Source organism: Gopherus flavomarginatus, chromosome 9, assembly GCF_025201925.1.
Source record: "Gopherus flavomarginatus isolate rGopFla2 chromosome 9, rGopFla2.mat.asm, whole genome shotgun sequence".
Classification (NCBI taxonomy): domain Eukaryota; kingdom Metazoa; phylum Chordata; order Testudines; family Testudinidae; genus Gopherus; species Gopherus flavomarginatus.
Genome location: NC_066625.1, coordinates 73654607 through 73665426, shown reverse-complemented (window position 1 = coordinate 73665426; position 10820 = coordinate 73654607). Strand labels below are relative to the sequence as shown.

The 10820-nt window shown below is 39.7% G+C and overlaps 1 protein-coding gene across 3 annotated transcripts in view; it reads left to right on the top strand.

Moving 5' to 3' along the window:
- Nucleotides 1-322: 322 nt before the first annotated feature.
- USP8 (ubiquitin specific peptidase 8) overlaps nt 323-10820 on the top strand; it is a 31184-nt gene continuing 20686 nt past the window's right edge. Inside the window, exon 1 of one of the 3 annotated variants that reach the window (XM_050966625.1) lies at nt 323-531. The gene's annotated coding sequence lies outside the window, so the exon portion shown is untranslated. Of the gene's footprint in view, nt 532-573; nt 655-10820 lie in introns of those variants that run through there. The other 2 variants (XM_050966627.1, XM_050966626.1) reach the window with 2 other exon arrangements.

Sequence of the window (10820 nt, the reverse complement as noted above, 5' to 3'; positions counted from 1 at the left end):
ATGGAAGGGGGCTTTGTGCTCAAACCTGAATCATGGACAACTTAGTGTGCAGTGTAAACCCCCTGAGTCTGGGAATCCTGAGTCCTAGTGCCCAGTTCTGACCACGCTCCTTCCTACAGGTGCTACAGGCCCGGATCATTGGGCTAGAGCTCTGACAGCCTGACCCGCTCCGCCACACGCCTTCCCACAGCCTGGCGCAGAGCCCAGGCCTCCTGACTCCGGCTCTCTCCAGACCAGCGCACGCTCCTCCCCACACGGCCTAGGGTCGCATCCCGGGGTCCCGACGCCGGTACCTGGCCGGTTCACCTGTCCCCAGCTTAGCCCGGGCGCGTCTCCCCGCCCCAGGGGGACGTGTCCCGGCGAGGCTGCGGGAGAGCCCCCGCCCTCGCAGGGGGAGCTTGGGGGCGGAGTGGGAGGAGCCCACTCGAGTTCCGCCTCAGCAGTTATGGCCGCGTAGAGTCTCCTCAGCGGTAGTGCTCGGACATGGGCCTGCCCCGGGCCGGCAGCTTGAGGCAGCGAGTCTCCCCGGCGGTGAGTACGGACCCGGCCGTCCGCCTGCCTGCCTGGGCCTGGGCCTGGGCCTGGTGGCCGGGCTCGAGGGCAGAAAGCGAGTGAGAGGCCCGGATGGGAGACGGCCTCTTCCTTCGGCCGTAGGTGCGGGCTCGGCTGAGAGGGCTGGCGGGGCTCTCTTCTCAGCAGCCGGGGGGCAGGTCCTGGCTCGGGGGCAGCCCATCGCGTCCCCGCGCGGCTGAGGCGATCCGAGATCTGGGGCTGCCCAGGCCGGGCTGTGCATGACAGTCATGCGGGCTGGTGAGGGTCAGGGGCTCAGTGTGGGCGCATGGGGGACAGTGGGGCTGGTCTGGGAACACAATGGGGAGACTGGCTGGAGGCCCTGCAGGACAGCAGAGGGTGGTGCGGGGATTGGTTAGCGGAGGGGACTGGTATCCAGGGCTGGGGATCCTGTTCCTGACTGCCAGTAACTTCCTTGTGTGACCTTGTCACTTAATCCTCCCCAGCCTCAGTTTACCAGTAGGTAAAATGGAACTGGCTCTAGGCACCAGATGAGGAGGCTTAATATTTGTAAAGCACTGTAAGAGCTTCAGGTGAAGAGTGCTGTGGAAACAAGTTATGATTTTCTTTTGATAGTTTAACAAGCATTATGAATGTTTTATGTTGGGTGAAGTATGCAGATCCATAGTTTTGAGAGCTGCCATTGTGTGGTGTTTATTTTGAAGGGCTTAGGGTGCTCACAGCTATATCAAAAGGAAACTGTCTGGTTAAAAAACAAAAATTAAAGTAGCCTTGTATTACCACTTTAGTGATTAAAAACCAAAACAATTTACAATAAGTGGTAGAAAGTTAGATTTTATTTATTTATTTATTTTTGGCACCTCATGCAATTTGGATAAATTATACAAGTTAGCTAGTTTCACTTTCTGGTTCCCTTATTTCTACAGTAACTTGTTTGGATTGAATTACTTTTCACTGAACTTCCCCCCCTCCTTCTTTAAAGTCACTAACTTTTTTTAGTAGTTTAGACTTGTGTACACAACAATAGATTACAAAATCAGTTTTCTGGCCTAAACTACCTGACAACATGTATTCATCTAGCAGTCAAGTAAAGGGCTTCCTCAAAAGTGCTAAAGTGGTTTTGAACAGTTGATAATATGAGCCCTGATCCTGCAATCTGGAATCTTTTCACATGGATCAGTAGGACTCTGACTGAAGGACCACATACCCATGTGGAGTTCCATTGGAATTGGTCTGTGTGTCTCAGATTGCATGACTGTCCCTAAAACTGTAAAATCTTGAAAAATTTTAAGGGTAGATTCACAAATCTAATTCTAACAAAACAAGATCAAATATTTGCATGCAGAATATAGGCAGTAAACTTAACTTTTAAAATTGGGAGAAACTTGTCTCCCACTTACTGAATTCTTGGATATTAAATATGTATAAAAAGATTAATTTTTCACTGCCTACCAGAACATGGTGTGCAATACTTGGCATGTCAGTTTAGGTCAAAAAGACAGCACAGAGTCATGTTGCAAGTAGCATATTCCATTATTTCCACTCGTTATTATAGTCACTGCTTACTCATATCCTCTGTAAATACAATCGTTAATTAGCTATGTAAAAGATCTTTTACACATAGGTTATTTAGTCTAGAGGTTAGGGTTGGGCTGGGAGGAGTCCACTTGAATTCTGTCTCAGCAACTATGGCCATGTAGAGTCTCCTCAGCAGTACTGTTCGGACATGGGCCTGCCCCGGGTCGGCAGCCTGAGGCAGTGAGTACAGACCCTATCCTCCTAACTCTGTCAGTGCAGCATAGCTTCTGGGGGTGTTGTGCTATAATAGGGGAATCTTGTAGGAGGTACTCAATCTAGCAGATGCTCTAACATCTGCCAAATGGAGACCTAGGTCCTCCCTGGATGTTGAGCATCCCTCCCTGTCTCATTGAAAGGAACTTTTGGGGAATTTCAGTGAGGTGAACCTTGTAGAGTTTCTAGAGGGTGTCTCAGCCATGCTTGGCCTTTACCATTAGAGCCAAGGATAGGATGTGGACTGGTTAAATCAAAATTTAGTTTCCTGGTCATAACAGATTAAATGCTATTTACAAAATGAAGTGAAAATGGTATTCTATGAAAATGTTTGTTTACAAAAATAAGTCCCATGTATTTCCTTGTTAACTAGCCCCTTAGTTTTGGTAGTATTCAGATGCAGCAATATGGAAATTTGACAGCAGCTCGGGTAAATGTTTTTAAAAAGGGAGTGTTACTTGCATTAAATATTAAAATGGGATCAATACAGCTCCTGTATATATTATTATTTTAAATTCAGTTTTACTCTGCCCCTAAATTTTCAATATGTTGCAGTAACAACACAGAACTGCATTGTCAAAGTTGAAAGATGGAAGTTTTAGCAAGTAGTGGCCCAATCCTAAAAGAGACGTTCACATGTTTAACTTTACTACTGGGAATAATCCCTTTGAAATCATTGGAACTCCTCATGGTAGTAAAATTAGGCACATATGTAAATCTTTGCCGGATTGGGGCTGAGAAGGCTTTTGGCACTTGGGATGACACTGGTGGGGGCTTGAGATAAACAAACACTAATTGGTTATCTTGTTAAGATGACAAGCAATTAAATAGTTAATATGGACACTTGTTTTTTTTCAGTATTAAACACTTATAAAGAGTAGAGTAGTTTACAGCTCTAAGATCTATTGTTTTATACTGTCTGCAGACTCAGGATGACACATTACTGATTTAAGTCTAGTCTACATTGAGAGGGTTTTGCTGGTTTAACTATATCAGCGTAGTTGAGTCAGCAAAAGCCTTCTAGTGTAGATGCAGATTATTGGTATTAGAGTGCTTATACTGCTATCGCTTATACTTTTATCATATCTCTTTTGACAAATAAAAGTCACCCTCCTTACAGACATAACTATGTCTGCAAAACTTTAGAGTGGTAGTAGTGTTGATGTAATATTCTTAGACTTCTATAAGACATTTGACGTGGTACTGCATGACATTTTAAATAAAAATCTAGAATATAAAATTAACATAGCACACATTAAATGAATTAAAAACTGACTAACTGATAGGTCTCAGTGTAACTGTAAACAGGGAATCGTCATTGAATGGGGTGTGTTTCTAGGGAGGTTCTTCAGGGATTTAACATTTTAATCAATACTCTGGAAGAAAACACAAAATCATAACTAATAAAGTACTGAAATGACACAAATTGGGGACGTGGTAAATAATGAAGAAGACAGGTGATTGATTCAGAGCAATTTGGATTGCTTGGTAAACTAGGTGCAAGCAAACAATATGTATTTTAATATGGCTAAATGTAAATGTATACATCTAGGAATAAAGAATGTAGGCCATACTCACAGGATGGTGGACTATCCCAGAAAGCAATGATTCTGAAAAAGATTTGGGAGTTGAGGTGGATAATCAGCTGAACATGAGTCCCAGTGTGATGCTGTGGCCAAAAAAGGTGCTAATGCAATCCTGGGATGCATAAATGGGAATCTCGAGTAGGAGTAGAGAGGTTATTTTACATCTGTATTTGGCGCTGGTGTGACCACTGCTGGAGTCCACTTCTGGTGCCCACAATTTTAGAAGGATGTTGATAAAGGGTTCAGAAAAGAGCCACTGGAATAATTAGCGGATTAGAGAACATGTTTTATAGAGATAGACTCAAGGAGCTCAGTCTATTTAGTTTAACAAAGAGAAGGTTAAGGGGTGATTTGACTACAGAATACAGTAAAAGCCTTGTTATCCGACCCTGTACCAACTCCTTCTCAGAGCCTGCACTTCGCACCCCCTCCCGTGCCCCAACCCCATGCCCTCACACTCACTCCCTCTTAGTTAACTAGCATTTTTCACTTACAGGCACCCCCCAGTCCCTCAACTTGTCAGGTAAACAAAGCTTGTACTGTATAAGTATCTACGTAGGGAACAGATATTTAATAATGGGCTCTTCAGTCTAGCAGAGAAAGGTATTACATGATCCTATGGCTGGAAGTTGGAGCTAGAGAAACTCAGACTGATAAGACAAATTTGTAATGGGGAGTGTAATTAACACTGGAACAGTTTAGCAAGGGTCATGGTGGATTCTCCATCACCAACAATTTTTAAACCAAGATTTGGATGTTTTTCTGAAATATATGCTCTAGGAATTATTTTTGGGAAGCTTTATGGCCTGTGTCATGTAGACTAGATAATCACACTGTAGACTAGGTAACCACAGTGGCCCCTTCTGGCCTTAGAATCTATGCAGCTAGTGTACACTAGCTCTTACACTCTGTTCAAAAAATTGTGGGGGGGTTTTTTGGAAGTATATTATCTGGAAACAATTTTCTTAGTGAATGCTTAAACTCTGGAGATCAGTTATGCAGCCAGTGGTGTATTCTGCAGTAAACTGTCTATAGACAGGGACCCATGTATCCTGTAATTCCACAAACGAATTTTGTAAGAGGAATGGCTAGGTCAGGGATTTGGTAATGGGTTATTCAGTTCTTCCCCTGTAGGCTATTAATGCAAATCTAGGATGGATTGAAGCAGCAGAGTGGCATGAGCACCGCCACTAGTGTTTTAATTGAAGTGGAGGAGGTGAGCTAGGAGTGACTGGGTGAAAGTGTGGGGAAGACACTGAGGGGAAATATTTTAAAAGTATGAGACTGAAGGAGAGAGAAATTTTAGGAGAGGAGGTAGCATGGCTTGTCATGTTTCCACTCTTGAATGCCAAGCTGAGTGCTCTTGTAACTGATCATAAATCAATTTTTCCCTCTGAGAGGATAGTAGCACCCTACCTAGTAACAGTAATTAGGTAAGACAAGCTTCTGTAGCCAGCCCAATGGAGGGAAGGGAGCCAGTGAGACTTGTCAGCAGTCTGAATTAAATGGTTGACTTTGGGAGCACAGTGTGTGGTAGGTGTTCAGTTTGTCTAAAGAACTGCTGCTAGTCAAAGCAGCAGAGGAATAAATTGCGAACTCTAAACTGTACTGACATATTCCTCATAGTTATGTAATCACAGGTGACTCTTTTGCAGGAGTGTCTTTGTGACTGCTTTTTCTTGAAACTATAACAAAATTTGAACTCCTTTCTCCAGTAAAGAGCTAATGACTGTTTTTAACCCCTGAAAAGAAGTGTTAAATTTAGGGCTGTCAAGCTATTAAAAAAATTAATCATGATAAATCATGCAATTAATCTCACTGTTAAACGATAGAATACCATTTATTTAAATATTTTTGGATGTTTTCTACATTTTCAAATATATTCAATTACAACACAGAATACAAAGTGTATAGTGTTCACTTTATATTTTTGATTACAAGTATTTAGACTGTAAAAAAAACAAAAGAAATAGTATTTTTCAATTCACCTAATACAAGTTCTGCAGTGCAGGGGTAGGCAACCTATGGCACGTGTGCCGAAGGCGGCACGTGAGCTGATTTTCAGTGGCACTCATACTGCCCAGGTCCTGGCCACTGGTTCAAGGGGCTCTGCATTTTAATTTAATTTTAAATGAAGCTTCTTAAACATTTTAAAAACCTTGTTTACTTTATGTACAACAATAGTTTAGCTATATATTATATAGAAAGAGACCTTCTAAAAACGTTAATGTATTACTGGCACGCAAAATGCAAGTTGGTTTACATTTGCAGGAAATAATGCTGCCCACTTCTCACTTTCAGGTGACACTGTAAACAAGAACAGGCAGTCGCATGGCATTGTTGTAGCTGGCATCACAAAATATTTATGTGCCAGATGCACTAAAGATTCATATGTCCCTTCATGCATCAGCCACCATTCCAGAGGACATGCGTCCATACTGATGACAGGTTCTGCTCAATAATAATCCAAAGCAGTGCGGATCGAAGCACCTTCATTTTCATTATCTGAGTCAGATGCCACCAGCAGAAGGTAGTGGTTTTCTTTTTTGGTGGTTCAAGTTCTATAGTTTCTGCATTGGAGTGTTTCTCTTTTAAAATTTCTGAAAGCATGCGCCACACCTCATCCCTCTCAAATTTTGGAAGGCACTGCAGATTCTTAAATTTTGGGTCGAGTACAGTGACTATCTTTAGAAATCTCACATTAGTACTTTCTTTGCATTTTGTCAAATCTGCAGTGCAAATGTGCTTAAAATTAGCAACATGTGTTAGGTCATCATCCGAGACTGCTATGACATGAAATATATGGCAGAATGTAGGTAAAACCGAGCAAGGGATGTACAATTCTTCCCCAAGGAGTTCAGTCACAAATTTAATTTACGTATTATTTTTTTAATGAGCGTCATCAGCATGGAAGCATGTCCCCTGGAATGGTGGCCAAAGCATGAAGGGGCATACAAATGTTTAGCATATCTGACACGTAAATACCTTGCAATGCCAGCTACAAAAGTGCCATGCAAATGCCCGTTCTCACTTTCTGGTGACATTGTAACTAAGAAGATGGCAGCATTATCTCCTATAAATGTAAACAAACTTGTTTCACTTAGTGATTGGCTGAACAAGACGTAGGATTGAGTGGACTTGTAGGCGCTAAAGTTTTACATTGTTTTGTTTTTGAGTGCAGTTATGTAACAAAAAAAATCTACATTTGTAAGTTGTACTTTCATGCACTACTGTATATGTATGAGGTGAATTGAAAAATACTCTCTCTTTTGTAATAAAAATATACACTTTGATTTCAAATAGAACACAGAATACAATATATATGAAATGTAGACAAATATTTAATAAATATTTCAATTGTTATTCTATTTAACAGTGTGATTAAAACTGCGATTAATCATGATTATTTTGAGTTAATCACGTGAGTTAACTGCAATTAATTGACAGCCCTAGTTAAATTCTGTATTGTAAACAGCACCTGATTTTTTTTTTTTAAGTCAACAGAAGCTAGGAAATCCAGAGCTCAGGTTGCTACTCTGTCCGTAATACACTTTGTGTATGGGTGTAGCAGGACGACAGCATCGTCACGCACTTTTTAGAGTCTGCTGCAATAACTAAATGCAATAGTGAGTTAAGGAGAGAAAGAATACTAACTTTGAATCTCTTTGGTTTTGTCTGTGTAATGACAAAGCCTAAACAGACCATTTTTAAGCAATCTTAGTATGGAGTACAAAACATTTGTTTCTTCTGAAATAGGCATATGACCTGTCAAGCATTGATTTTTCTCTGTGCTTTGACTTTCTCTGAAATTGACATTTGTGTATTTAATTAGCTTCAGTTTGCATAAAACTGTAGTATGCCCAAATATATATGTGAACTCGCGTTGTCAATCGATGTTAATACCAATCTAACAATATTATCTCTGCTGCAAAAACTGTGGGAAGAGAACAGACATTTTTGTTTAAGAGTCTTATAAGTTGTTGCTGTTACATGTGGCTTTTTTGTTTAAATAGGTCTTATTTCCAGCCCATCTCTACCAAGGAGGCTATTGCTCCATTTGGAAATGTTCATTATTCCTTCATTTTGGAGTTGGTCTCCAGGAGCAACAATGACAAATTAAAAACAAAATTAACTTTGGAACTGATTTAGTTCAGATAACACTATAGCTCAGTGCTGTTCAGCCCAGCACAACAACGTCAATAACAAATTATGTCACCATAGCTTTTCCATGTCACCTTTAGCTCTTCATCTGTTTTGGAGATAGGGTGAAGAGAATCAGTGACCCACTGTGTAAATGTCTCACCACTTCTGACTTTGATTCACGTCATTCAAACTACTACTGCACTAGCAATGTGGGTTCATGTTTGTTTAGAATTCTGATTCTTAAGGAAAACACAACTTCATGGAGAAATTCAAGCCGCGTTTTATAAAATAGCCTAGATCGGGAGTTTTCAAACTTTCATAGTGGGCCACCCTCTTTCCCACTCAATTGCATGGACCGCTTTCCTTCCCACTGGCAATCAAATAATATTTCTATGTTAAGAAGAGCAATTTTAGAAAACTAAGGTATTTAGCTTATTTTAATATGCTTTAGCAGCTTAAAAAAAGGGGGGGCCCAGAATCAGCACTCTGTGACTGGCCAGCTCTCCGGAGACGACCACAGAGTACTTCTTTGACCACAAGTAATCCACAGACTATAGTTTGGAAACCATTGATCTGGAAAATTATGAAGGTGCTAGTCACCGTTACATACTTAAGGTTGAGTATTGCACTTTTGCAAGGTTAAGTTAGAAATTACAGTAGAAATCTTAGATGAATTTATGAAATCCACAAAGCCAAATGTTTATCATGATTGTGTCTGATACCAAAAAGTGTAATAAGTAATCTGTTGATTTCTTTTCAAAAAGAAAGTTACAGTACTCCTACATCCTTTCCTTATTAATTTTATGTTTAGTGCAGCAGCATCTGGAGCACCAGTCTTAAACTAGTGCCCCATGTACAGATAGAATCAAAGCTGTTAATTGTTTGGCAGTTAATTTACTCTTAGAAAAATCTTGAAAAAAAGATAAGGGGAGTGAAGAAACATTTCTGATAGGAAAAAAAAACTAAATCTAGCACTGTGGTGTACATGGCATGATCTTGGGGCTCATAACCGCAGCAGAAGAACAGTAAAATCTGGGAAGACATTTGCTTCACTACTGAGAAATTGTGCAAATGAATAAGTGGCTAAACTGCTACTCACCTTATTTTCTCATAAAAAATCTTTAGAGTAATTTTGGACCAGATAGAACTCTATATATTTATTATAGATTAGATCCCAAATAGAAATTCTAATGTCAATTATTGGGAGATTTTATTAGCATCTTTCCCATTTTACAAAATGTCTATTTTCCATATTGTTGTTTTGTAGACTAGGGTTGTTTTCATACCAGTGTCAGAATTCACACTTAAAGTTATAATACTTGTAAGACAGTTTATAATACTCAATTACCTGCTATTGCGAAGAGTTTCAGAGAACATAAAAGTTATGTAACACATTGAACCTTGAAGATATATTTGGAAAGGACTTAAAGCTACAGGAAAATGAAGTCTTTATTTATAGTCCTGAGAAAAAGAAAGAAGCCAGCTAAGGCTGTCCTCTGAAGATGGATTGAATAAGTAATATGAAAATCCTATTAAAAAGAGAATGAAATCTTCTCACGTAACTGCAGCATTACCCCAAATTTGCTCCACCCTGTGCAGAAAAAGCTGTTACCTTGCAAGAAGTACGTGTGTGTATGTGAGAGAGAGAGAGAGATCCAAACCTGTCACATACTTTCAAAGCAGGATTTTGAAAGTATTGACTATCTCTGCATATGCCTTTTAGAGAAAGGTTCTTAATTCTGTATTTCACTTAAACTAAACATTTGATGAATTCTTAAATTTTGATGTCTTCAAATCAAAACTGGATGCCTTTGGGAAGTTTATGCTGTAGCCAAACACAAATTATACTTGGTCAAACACAAATTGTTCAAAACAAGGGTAATTGGGTCAAGTTTTATAGCCTCTACAGTATATACAGGAGTTCAGACTAGGTGATTTAATGATCCTTTCTGGCTTTAAACCCTATAAATTTTGGTTGTCATTAGTGAAAAGTGCTTGTTTGAGAACACAGGCATCTGAAATCTTCCATTTATCTACATTTGAGAATGAGGGGGGTAGTTCATTCGTCTTTTCCATTCAATCTTAGGATCACTGCTAAGACTTACAATTGGGGCTTTAAATGTTGTTAGTTTTCTGATATAAGCATCTGACTACTAGGAAATGGGCTGAGACCATCAACTAATTTCACATAGACCATGAAACAGCGAGATGTGATAACTACCATAGAACTCTTTATATCACATGGTCATAACAATGAAGTAATTTCTGTTGATAACCAAGAGAAGTTAGGCTTATTACTCAATTTTGATAGTAGCCATTCCTAAATTATGGCTGTTAGTTTGAAGAGAAGTAACAAAGCTTCTTCCTGATGTCAGATCTTGAGGTGTTAAGGTATGTCGTTAACTATTAAAGATGAATTTAAGCATTGCTTCAGATGACTGTCAGATTATCAAATCAGGAGATAAAAGCAAGAATGTGAAATTACCTCTAAATGATAATACTTAGCACAGAGCAATTTAGGAGATTTGTTTATTCTTTATACAGGGCTAACTGTTTTTCTTTTCTTGATACTTATTCATAGTGTAAGGGCAAGTTTTTAGATTGGCCCCTTCTGAACCAGTATTCTCCATGGTTAAATTAGCAAGTCAAGTCCCTCTCCCCACCTCCACCCTTCTTCTTGAGTACAGAAAAGAGACTTTTTTTCTTTTTTAGGGTATTGATCAGTATTTTCTCTTTCCATGAAAATTGGACAGTCTGATTTAATTCAGA